The following is a 12,945-nucleotide window of genomic DNA, read 5'->3' on the forward strand; positions in this document are numbered from 1 at the left end:
AACCCCCCCTTTGGAACGGGACATCCTGCCACCCTGGTTCTAAACCCTCTGCTGTGAATCTGGAGAACCCTAAGGAACCTGTCCTGTATCTCCAGAGGGGGGGTTGATGGTCCTTCATGGAACAGAAAAAACTCAAGGATGAAATTCTACAGCAGAGCAATCAGGACAGGAGGGCTTCAGGGAGATGTTCCAAGGTCCTGATTAGAGAAGCTTCGGTAATGAGACTCGCTGTCTGATACTCGCTTAGATGTTTCATATGCTCTCACAGACACACGCGCACACACACACACACACACACACACACTCACACACAGACACATACGCACAGCGGGTCACGTGACAGGCAGGCATTCGGCCACATTAACATGAGTGATGATGAGTAGCAGCCTGCAAGGGGCTGTCAATCAACAGGCAACATGTGTGTGTGTGTGTGTGTGTGTGTGTGTGTGTGTGTGTGTGTGTGTGTGTGTGTGAGGGAATCGTCAGAAGCCCTAGATGTCTGAGGCTCAGGAGCGTCTTCATCCAGTCAGTGTCAGGCGCTGTGCATGTGTTTGTATGTGTGTGTGTGTGTGTGTGTGTATGTGTGTGTGTGTGGCTTCTTTACTGGAGAAGCAGGAGGATGCTGGGGAGGGAGGACTGATCAACATCCACATCTAAGAGGAGTGTGCAGGGAGGCTCGTGTGTGTTTGTGTGTGTGTGTGTATGTGTGTGTGTGTGTGTGTGTGTGTGTGTGTGTGTGTGTATGTTTGTGTGTGTGTGTAAGTCCTCCTGAGTGTCCTGTCCTCTGGGAGGCTGTGGTCTGTGTGTCGTGACTGAGCGAGGGGTTGAAGGTCATTAGGGGTCAGCAGATCAGTGGGGTTCTAAGGTCGCCATGTTTTTCAAGTCTTATCACAACATCCATGTTTGCATCTCGGGGAGAAAAACACCCCCTATACATACACACACACACCCTGCAGATCCTGCTGTCAGGTCTCCTTTCAGGTGGTTTAGAGGGCTCGGTGTAGTTTCTGATTCATCTCATAGACCTGGTCCTGCTCTGGTGCTTCTGCAGGGTTCGGTCTACGACCTGGTTTTCCCCCACAATTTCACCCTGCTGGTTCTTCTCTGGTCATTTGGAGGGCTTGGACTAGTTCCTGGTCCCTGTCCCAGACTGGTTTTGCATTTCAGCTGCAGTCCAGCAGAATCAGCTATGACATGGGGGGTGGGGGGGGTGAGGTCTCCATTGTTCTTCATCCTCAGGATCTGATGTCTGTGAAAAGAGCCTCAGGATATTTGGAGAAGGACGAGGGGGTCGCTGGAAGCATGAGCTCATTGCCCAGGCGCTGAACTAGGTCTCCTCCTCCAGAGCCCCCACCATGTGAGATCTTTATGGGTCCGGACCAGAAGTGGGGGTTTATGTGACCATCCGGGCTTTTAAAAGAGCCTCCAGTCCAGCCTGGGGGGCGGGACGGGGGGACCTGGGCTTTTGTGGGGGTCCCAGTCGTGGGTTCCTGCCTCGCCCGCTCAGCAGTGCCAGATTACTCCACTTCTGCCCCCCCAGCTTAAGATGCTTTCCCTGGAGGAGGGTGGAGGGGGTTCGTCCAAGCTCTGCACCTAAATGGATTTTTGCTTTTAAATGTATCTTCTACTCTTCTACCTCCCCCCCAACACACACACACACACACACACACACACACACACACCGCTTATGGCCAGCAAGAGACACTTTGCTGCGAGATTGCCTTTGTCATTTTGATGAATGTGCGGCCAGGCGGGTGTGTGTGGCTGCCAGATACTGCACACACACACACACACACACACACACACACACACACTCCCACTCCCCCCCAAGTTATTAACTTAACAATCTCAGATCTGCCCCCTGACAGACAGATAGTTGGGGAAAATAAGAAATTGATACAGGAAAGTTTTGAGGTGGGTTCTATTGTTCTTCACCTTCTTCATCTCCTCCAGAGCTGGGCAGATAGAAATCTCTCCTCAGGAGGAGGAGGAGGTGTTCAGTATGCGGCAAAGGAGACAGGACGTCGCAGAGACAGGACGAAAACAAAACCACAGTCCACGCATCTGTGGAGGTTCTCAGTCTTTCAGGTCACAGTGAATTCTTGTCAAAATCTCTGTTCTGAACTGAACAAGCCTCTGGGACAAGGGGTGAAACGATTTCAACAAGAATTCACAGTTCACACATAAATATAGTTTGAAAAAAGCAGGATGTTCATTTACCCAACCTGTCCAGCCATGTTGATGGTCGGACATCTCTATACGTAGCTTTGTGATTGGTCCGGGTTAAACCCTGCCTCTCACCCGACCCCAGCTGGGATAGGCTCCGCCTCCTCTCCTGCATGGCTGCAGGATAAGCGGCGTAGATGATGAATGAATTAATGTATACATATATAAAATAAGCCCATGGTCCTGGAAGTGCAGTGCGAAAGGCTGCCTCTGGTTATCTTCTTGTCCTCTTCTACCCTCCTCTACTTCGCCGGACGCGTCTCCCGCTGACACCAGAGTGGAAGTGACAAGGCAGGACGGCCCCCCCTCCCTGGGGACCCGATGTCCTTGAGCCGCAGAAGTGAGTCAGAGTCAGTCAGAGGGGGAGGGGTCGGATGGGGGCAGAAGAACCGCACCGGAACAATCTGGAGAATTCACCCTCTACCACAGGAAACACCTGGACTGACACTTGGGTGTCCTATGGGTACGCTCCCAGCCTTGGCCACCAGGGGGCGGAGCTGAGCCTCACCTGTCACAGGTGTGTTGGTTGATAGAGAGGAACCCAAGGCAGCAGGGTGTCTGTGTGTGTGTGTGTGTGGGGGGGGGGGGGGGGGGGGGGTGAGAGAGAGAGCCGCTGACATCATTCAGGGGTTGATAACATGGAGTCCTGCATGTGTTTTGTTTCATGGGATCATAAATGTGTGTGTGTCACTTAATCTGGGCTCTCAGACAGCTAACGGAGTGGATTGTGTGTGTGTGTGTGTGTGTGTGTGTGCGCGCGCGTGCGTGCACGTGTGTGTTTGCTGCCCTCAGTCTGCTCCAGACTCAATGCAGACGGACTTTCTAGGTCAGTCTTCACTGATGACCTGTATTAATAACAGTAAGTGGCAGGCCTGTGTGTGTGTGTGTGTGTGTGTGTGTGTTATCTGAACTTTCTAGATTGGTGCTTTCCCAGTGTCCCCGGGCGAAGCTGACCCTCCCCCTCCATCATGTGTGTTTTCTTTGTATGTATGGGAACGTCCTGCTGCCCCTGCAGGCCTGCACCCCCCACCCCCCTCCACAGGGGGTAGCTCTGTCCCACCCAGGGCACTGAGTGTGTGTGTGTTGGGGGGGCAGGATGAATACCATCCCCTCCAGAAGAGATGGCCGGTGATGAGCTTTTACGAGAAGATGAGAAGAACTTTCTGGAGCCCCTTCCAGCCAGTAGACGGTCTGTCTAGCGGGTGGGGGGGTACACGCCAGGTGTGCTCCTGATGTCTAGCCTGAGCCGTCAACTTGCATCTGTTGCTGCAGATGACCCTCCTCACAACGGTGTGGTGCTGGAGGTGGAGTGGTTATCCCTCATTTTCAGATGGACACGGTGTTTTCTTCAAAACGCACCGTCTCACCGTCGGCTCCATTGCCTGGAGCTTCTCAAAGAAGCTTCTCAAAGAAGCTCTGGAGACATTTGTTAGCGGACCATGTTAGCAGTGGTTAGATTTCCAGGTTACCAGGAACCCCTCTGTCTGAGTGAGGGGTGATGGAGGGTGATGGAGGAGCAAGCAGCTTTTCAAAATATACCTGTGAATGGATCATCTGAAAGCAAATATTTCATATTTGCGGCCCAGAGGAGGTTTGGGAGCACCGCGGTGAACAGCCTGCACGAGTCAAGTGATGTGAAAGTGAAGATAGCAGATCTTCTCTTGTGTTCCTCGTGCCTCCTCCGTGGTGGATTCCTGGTCCTCCTGCCAGCTCCACTCTTCCTGCATCACATTGCAACATATTTCCCGTTGATTTCTGCAGCTGCCATTTGATGCCTGAGATTCTTCTCTGGATCTTGAGTGGGTTTGAGGGATGAGCATGGCGGAGCTTCTGGTTCTGGGGGGTCCAGAGGGGTCCAGAGGGGTCCACGGGGGGTCCAGTGGGGGTTCACAGGGGGTTCAGAGCTGGGGCAGTGCAGGAAAACCAGCTGTGATGAAGCAAAGACTCGCCTTTATTCCACACATGGTGAGGAAACTTCCCCTGTGTGTGTATGTGTGTGTGTGTGTGTGTGTGTGTGTGTGTGTGAGTGGGTGGGGGTGCTTTTAAGCCTGTTCCTGCTGAATCTGGGACTGAGAGCCGTCTTGCATTGCAAGCTTTTTCCTCCTCCTGATCTCCTGTGGATTCTCTACTCTCAGCCGGCTCCTCTGCTCCTCCCTGACCTCCACCTGAACCGTGGCTGGTCCTGGAGGTCCTCCCCGGTCTAACAAGCAGGAGCTTCGGACTCCTCAGATGAGGATCTGAGAGTGGCACTCAAACAAAAGGGATAAAGACAAAAGAGGGAGGAGAGGATGCGTGTGAGAAAGTGGAACCCCGGAGATCCCGGAAGGAACGGGAGCAGAACCTCAGCCGCGAACATCTGATCAATGGCCAATAGGCGGGCAGAGATCAATAATCAGCGCTGGGTGACACATCTCCTCGCCGCCGTGCTCCATGCCTCTTCGCAACAGCGGCCCCATGCTTGCCGGCTGTTGTCATGGCGACAGAGATGCTGCAGCAGCAGGAGCCATTTGGAAAATAAGAGCTGCCACTCCAGCCTCCTCTTCACTGGAACAGACATTAATATTAATATTAATATGGAGGAGATGGTTCCTGCTGGTGGGACGGAGGGCGAGGACACGGACCTGATCCTGTGGACTGGTGATCCACATACGAGGAGATCCGTACAGAAACACACCTGAATGGAGCGTCCTGACGTGGAACAGGAACTCCGGGTTTGTTTCTCCAATCCCATTGGTCCAGAAAGGTCACGTGACTCAGGAGTTTCTAAGCGCACGAACGTTGAGTGAACCTTTTAACGCAAAGCGCCCTTGTGGCCTAAAGGAAAATGACCCGGTGGTCGCAAGGAGGACGGGTCTGATGAGCTTCACGGACTACTCGTGCCATCCTTGACCTTTTTGCTCCAGTCCAGTTATCCTCTAATTAAGCTGCCCCGTTGGCCTTTTCTTCTGACAGCTCCTCCCGGGGTTCTCTTACCGACCCGTTTCTTTGACAGCAGTGGGAGGAGGTTCTCCAAGGTCCTTCTCTGGAGAAACTGAAAGAAAAGAGGATGTAAGATGTTTCATGTGCTCCCTCCTCCAAATCCACCCATGAATCCATGACATTATCTCTGTTTAATGTGGGCTGGGCTCAGCTTTGGAGCAGATTAGATGATAAGTAGGACCGTGGATCCACAGGGGAGAAGAACAATCAATCTCTTCATATTTCATTTGCATGCTCCTCCACGGCTTGCCCTGGGTCCGCCGGTTAGCGTGACCCCCCTCCACTCCATCCCCCAAACCCCCCTAAACCCCCCAAACCCCCAGGCTGTCACACAATCTGTCCATTTCCATAATGACTAATTCAAATGTCTCTGATAATCCTTCAGTCGGCTGAATTAAAGCGCCATCAGCCGGGGGTTCTCAGGGAGGAGGAGGTGACCGCCCACCACCTCCTCTCAGCCCCGGATCTACAGCTCCAGAAGAGCATTGTGCGCCGCTGCCGGAAGTGTACAAGTACCATAAAGTAACAGCGACAGTCCTTTGGGTCGAGACCCTGGATCATCTCTGGGAGAACCACCTGATGGTGCAGGGTGGGGAGAACCTCTGGAGTCCTGGACGTAGACCCCCATGTTCTTTGAACAGTTGGCATTCAAGTATGCTCATTCACATAGAGTGCCTGGAACCCAGTACATCTGTAGTGTCTGGAACCCAGTACTCATTTAGTACCTGGTGGCCGGTACTTCTTTAGTACCCAGAAGCCAAGCACTTCTTTAATACCTGTAATACAGGACTGCTTTGGTACCCGGTACTTCTTTAGTGTCTAGAAGCCTGTACTTGTGTTGTACCCATAACTTTGCACTTTAGTACCTGGTATATGATACATCTTAGGTATGTTGAACCCTGTACTTCTTTAGTACCTGGCACTCTGTACTTCTTCAGTGCTTGGCACATGGTACTTTTTAGTGCCTGCTCTGGTGAGGATCCAAGCAAGCAGATGCTGAAACCAGATATCGAGAGACTGCCGTCCACTGACGGCCTACATGTTCCATGTTGTAGTTCCACATCAGTGCTCTACCTTGGTGTTCCTCCTGACTCCTCTCCTGAAACCCATAGGGACCACATCAGGATCTCCGCCTTCAATGGAGCTCTTCCTCTCTCCGCATTGGTTTGGCCTGTTCTTCCAGCAGAAGCCTCCTGAAGGAGCATTATTAGGTTGTCTCCGTCGGCGAAACTAACTGCTGTCAGACGCGTTCAAGGAGATGAGGATTACTTAAAAAGGAGGGCAGATGCTTCAGGCTTGGCGACAGCAGACAGAAGCTGGAAGAGGAGGATGATTAACTCAAGCGTCTTGTTCACACACGACCACGTGTCTGCTGCACCACCTCCTTATTCCCTTGATGACTGGAAACTCATTTTATTTCCAAAATCTCAACCCTCATTCACACACAGATACCATACTAACACACAGGTATCATGCTAACACACAGATAACCTGCTAAAATGCACGTAGCATATTGTAGCGAATCAGGAAAGTTGGGTTTAATGTTGATATTTGTTTACTGTGTGATTTGGGGGTTGCTGGGAATGATGTGGGTGTGGTTTGCGATGCAATGAATTCTGTTCTTTTTTACCTGGATTTGAGCGTAACAGTTAGTTGTATTGCAGACTCGTGTGGCCGACAACAGCGATTGCTCATTAAACAGACGTTTTACCGTTTCCCTGACTAAAACGCAGACACTACTAACACACAGGTAACATGCATAGACACAGATAGCATGTGAAGACACAGGTAAGCATGCTAACATACAGGTAGCATGCTTTCACACGGATGACATATTAACACATGCGTAGACACCAGTGGCGGGCCGTGCCTTTTACACCTAGGCCTTCAGTTGTGCTCTGTATCAATCCACCCCCCAATACCACCCCGACCGTTGAGGGGATGTTATAAAATGACCGCGCCTCCTTGGCTCGGGGCCAGAACCTCCTCACCTGCACATCCGCTGGACGCTTCAGCGGGTGTCCAGAGAAAGTGAACGATCCTCTCGCGGTGACATTCATTCTAGCACGGGATATCTCTGGTCCGGGATATCTCGTAAGTGCATTTCCTGACTTTGAATAAACCATTCTTGCTCGATCAGCTCCTGAACACACAGGGACAACAAAAGTCCGGTCCCGTGGCGGGAGCCACAAAAACGGACAGTAGCCACAATAAATGCCTTTATAGCAAACAGCTGCGACACATAAAAAACACCAATAATAACCTTATAAACTTGCAGTATTATTTAGGGAAATAGCAGAGTTTACTCACCAAATTTCTGATCATTTGTAGACAAAATACATCCTCCTTTCTTTCCTCAAATAGAGTTCAATTATTCTGGCGTACAGATTATCCGTGAACATCGGCACCCAGCAGTCCCAGCAAAACAATTCACAGTGTACCGAGGAGCCCGTGAGCCAGGGCTGCCGGTCGTGGCTCGTGGCTTGAAAATGTTGGACAAATCCTTTTCCTTGTTGTGACAGGTTCGCTCGCTTATTAGTTGCTCGACCTTTCTTAACTATGTCCAGCTTTTCTTCAAAAAGAAGATCGCTTTAACAATGTATTAGTAACTAAATCCGTATCTTCTCCTGCAGCCATTGTGGGTTGAAAAAAACAATATTAAACAAACACAACTATATTTTTGTTCACAGCTTGCTAGTATGCTTCTCCTCGCTAATACATTTGTCCACTCCATGACTATGCAATTAGAGGGTGTGAATGCGCTGACGTTGCTGAAGCCTGCTAGAGGGCTTTGACGTCCCCCAACTCAAATTCTGATTGGTTGAAGCAACAGCGTCATCAACACTTATCTTTTGCGTAAAGGGCTAGCAGAACCGATTGCCCCCCTCCTCCCCCCAGACTTGACCCTGCCTGGCAACAGATTCTGGCTGAAATGTGATTGGTTAAATGCTTTAGTATGAAAATGCATGTCTGGAAGCGGCACAACCAGGAGAAAAGCTATGAGAGGAAGTGAACAGACCGTTTTGAATGATTTAATAAGAATTCATGGACAAATTTTAATTAACGTTTGTGATTCAGATATTTTTTAGGCCAGCAGAGAAGGCCTTGCAGGCCCTGACAGCCCACCACTGGTAGATACAGATAGCATGCTAACACACATGTAAGCATGCTAACACATAGGTAGCATGCTAACGCACAGGTAGCATGCTTACATACAGATAGCATACTAACAAACAGGTAGCATGCTAACACGCAGGTGGCATGCTAAGACACAGGCAGCATTCTAACATGTCTGCTGCAAGACCTCCTGGTTCTCTTGACAAATGGAAACTTATTTTATTTCCAAAATCTCAACTTCATTCACTTGTTCATTAGCTCATTCATTAACTTGTCCTGCACTGAGGGTCACAGGGGGCGGAGCTTATCTCAGCTGTGATTGGACCAGAGGAGGGTTCTGGACCAATCGCAGGGACCCATATACAAATCCATACGTCTGGACCGTGCAGGGTCTCCATGAAGCTCCCGCATGTGTTTGGACTGTGAGAGGAACTCGAGGAACCTTTAGGAACTCCATGCAAACATGAGGAGAACATGGAGACTCCACACAGGACGGAGCCCTGTGGGAATCCAACCACGACCTCTGGCTGTGAGGGGAAAAGCTAGCCACCCGACCCTTCCTGCTCTTCCATTTCAGTCCTCTGCAATCAAACAAATGAAGGTTCGTCAGTCTGGATGATCTCTCCAGCATCTTTTGGAGCTCAGATTCTCCCAGATCCTCATAGCTGGTCCACTGAAGGTGTTCCTGCAGCAGAAGGGAGGAGGGAAGAACCTCTGATCATCCTGCTTCCTCCTGGAGGGTATATCTGTTCCCCATGGTTTGATTCCAGTGCATCAGCGTCCTGTGCAGACTTCTTGTGAGAACCCCTCGGAGCTTGTGCTTCATCCTCTGCGTTGGGATCTGCTGGGTTCCCCCGAGACAAATGCAGACCAGTAGGTGCAGTGGTCGGCGCGTCAACTGAAGAAGATGAAGGTCACATCTAGGAAGCAGAGTTTCACGGAGCAAAGACAGAAGCAGGTCCTCCCTCATGTTCTCATGTCTGATCTCCAAAGAGGAGCCGAGCCGTCAGATGTTCTCTCCTGCTGAGGTTCCTCCTGAATACCTGACGCCTCTCACTTCCTGTTTGATGTTCTTGCGCTGTCTCAGTTCCTACCTCCTGACAGCCTAGAACAGGTGTACACACACACACATACACACCAAGCGCGCATACACACACACCTCTGCAGCAGGTTTCCCCAGGCCTGCTGCATCTGACGCTGAAGAAACAATAATGAGAAGAAGATAGCTGGGCTCCGTCTCCAGCTGCGCCCCGAAGCCGCCATCAGTGTCCACCATGCACACACACATGCACACACACATGCACGTCCACTGGCCATGCGGTTGCTAAGGAAGTGCTGGTATCCAAGGCAGCAGTCGGCACGGAGACGTCCCTAAAGTTGATGTCCATGTTTCATGTATGAGTTCTCTGTGTTTTCTCTTCTTCCAAAGAAAAAGCCAGAAGGTCCAAAGCCAAGTGTGTGAGGGCCGTGGAAGGTTCGAGGACCTCCAGCCCACAGCACATGGGACCATCTGCACCAAGGATGTGGAGGTTTGATGAAGAAGAAAGACCTTGCACGGGAGGGAGGTTCTCAGACCTTTGCTAGTTTTCATTACAGAGAAGATGGAGGTCCCACCTCCAGTTGTCCAGGAGCAGGTCCTCAACTTCTTCACTCTCATCCTGTACCGGATCAAAGGTGCACATTGGAGAGCTCTGTCTTCTCAAAAGCCCTCAGCTTCAGCCACGTTCTTGATGGATGATAGGAACAAGGTTAGCTGCAGCGGCTGCACCTCTCCCAGCAGGAGGGTTCTCACTGTGGGTTCTCATGTTCTCTAGCCTATGTTCTCTCCAGGTTCTCCAGCCTGGGTTCTCTGTATGTTCTCTCCATGTTCTCCTGTCCAGGTTCTGCTGGGGTTCGCACAACTCCTCCGCCCCATGTTTATTGTCCAGATCTCCAAACAATGGGATGATCTGAGGAGACTGCTGGAGATGTGAAGGTCACGGATCCTCAGACCCTCATCTGTTTTTATTGTGACCCTTCAAACAGTCATTTGTGTCACACTGGAGCTCCAGCCATGACAGATCCAGACCTGTGGAGTCTCCCTGCACCACCTCCACCATGTGGACGGGAAGGCTCTGATCTCCTGAGCTGCAGCAGCTTCTCAGCCTGTCCCTCTCAGGCAAAAAGTGTTGTCTTCCAAGCTTCTTCTAATATGGTGTCGATTCTTCACTGGCTGCTCCTGAACACCTCTGAGGTTCTCCAGTTTCAGGGGTTCCTGCTAAACACCTCCGAGGTTCTCCAGTTTCCAGCCGTGGTGGGCCAAAGGAGAACTTTCTGCCCACGACTCGTATTTCATCCTGAAGAAATCTCTGCTATGCCGTGGCTCCACATCCTCCAGGATCAGAAGCGGAGTCTGGGGCTGGACTGAAACCGCAGCATGCGCGCACACACATACACACACACACACACACACACACACACACACACACACACACGCACACACACACACACACACACACACACACACGCACACGCACACGCACACACACACACGCACACCCACAGACATACACACACACACACGCCTCCTTATCCAAACACACCAGTGGCTCCTGAGATCATCTGTTTCATTAATCCGAAGCTGGAAGGAGGTTCCTATTCGGCAAAAACAAAGAAAGGAGGAAAAAGAGGAAGAGGAGGAGGAAGAGGAGGAGGAAGAGGAGGAAGAGGAAAAGGAGGAAGAGGAGGGGGCGTGTTGGTTGCTTCCCTGGCCTACTTTCCTCCATTTACCACCCACTTTATGCTTCTGGAAGGAGCAGGAGGTCCAGTACTTGTGGGGGATTCAGCCACGCTTGACCTGGAGGTAGGTGTGTGTGTGTGTGTGTGTGTGTGTGTGTGTGTGTGTGTGTGTGTGTGTGTGTATGTGTGTGTGTCTGTGTGTGCTTGTGCTAAGGAAGTGCTGTGTGTGTTTTCTATAGCTCATAAATGATATGGCTGACTAACACTAGGCTCTGGTTCTCCAACAGGTGGGGTCGTAGAACGAAGGTGCGCACATGCACGGACAGGTGAGGAACGTCCAGGTGCAGCACTTCCTGGAGGCGGCGTCTCACACACACACACACACACACACACACACACACACACACATACACACACACCTTCCCCTGCTGGGATCAAGGGAGGCTTCTCCAAATTCAGATCAGTTCAGACCTCCTGCAACCGATTTGTCCAATTGCTCCTTTCCACAGCGTGGAGGGCTTGTTGCTAGGATACGGCCAGGTAATGCACACCATCACCGCAGGAAAGTGTTTCCAAATAAAGATGATTCATTACATTCAGTTTAGCGACCGCGGCGAGCCGGACCCGGGGGCGTGGCCTCTGGGCCCATCTGAGAAGAAACGCTTCCCCACGGGGAAACATCTCGTCACCCGTCCCTCAGAGGAGAGAAGGATTTTCCAGAAGATCGAAGGCCTGCAGACACTCGCATTATGACTCAGACAATCAAGTGGAAAATGAACATTTTAGCTTGTTTAGCGTGGTAATGGTGTGTGTGTGTGTGTGTGTGTGTGTGTGTGTGTGTGTGTGCGCGCCACGCTCATCGAAGAAAATCCTGGTTTTGGAGTCACGGTGGGGGCAGGAGCCGTGACGCAGAACGATGTTTCCCGGAGGCGCTGTTTGATGGGCTGACAGATTGGGGCTGCCAGGCGGTTCGGGGACGGCATTTATCAGGAAAAAGAAAAAAAACAGGGGGATCAAAAGCGGGTTAAAATAATAAAATTTAAAAAAAAAAACAGCACAGTCATGATCCAGCGCTGACCAGCTTCTCTCACCTTCTCACATCTTCTCACCCCCTAAGCTTTTACTCCTGTGAAGTTAACAGGACCACACAGGTAGCATGCTAACACACAGATAGCATGCTAACACACACATAGCATACTGTAGCGAGTCACGAATGTCGGGGGTTATGTTGATACTTGTTTTCTGTGTGATTTTGGGGTTGCTGGGAATGATGTGGGTGTGGTTTGGGGTGCAATGACTTCTGTTCTTTATCATGCCTACAATACTAACACACGGGTCGCAGGTGTAGTCACAGATAGCATGCTTACACACAGGTAGCATGTGAAGACACAAGTAAGCATACTGACACACAGGTAGCATGCTTACACACAGATGACATACTAGCACACAGTAGCATACTAAAACACAGGTAGCATACGTAGACACAGATAGCATGCTAACACACAGGTAGCAGGTGAAGAGAAAGGTAGCATGCTAACACACAGGTAGCATGCTAAAACACATTTAGTATGCTAATGCACAGAAGCATGCTTACACACTGATAGCGTACTTACAAACAGATAGCATTCTAATACACGGGTACCATACTAACACACAGGTAGCATGCTTACACACAGGTAGCATTCTAGCATGCTTATACACAGGTAGCATTCTAGCATGCAGGCAGCTGTTTACATGCAGATAGTATGCTAACACCAAGATATCTTGCAGGTAGCGTGTTAGCAGCCTCATTGATGTTATTTCAGAGCAGAAGCAGCGTCTGCGCCGGAGGCGAGGGCCTCGCTGGCGCTGCAGGAAACCCCGGGGTTTGTTTTGTGAAGGGTTTAGCTGCTGTGATATCCCTCT

The sequence above is a fragment of the Fistularia commersonii genome, chromosome 17 (genome assembly GCF_037954325.1).
Source record: "Fistularia commersonii isolate RoL2024-O1a breed Wild chromosome 17, RoL_Fcom_v1.0, whole genome shotgun sequence".
NCBI classification, from domain to species: domain Eukaryota; kingdom Metazoa; phylum Chordata; class Actinopteri; order Syngnathiformes; family Fistulariidae; genus Fistularia; species Fistularia commersonii.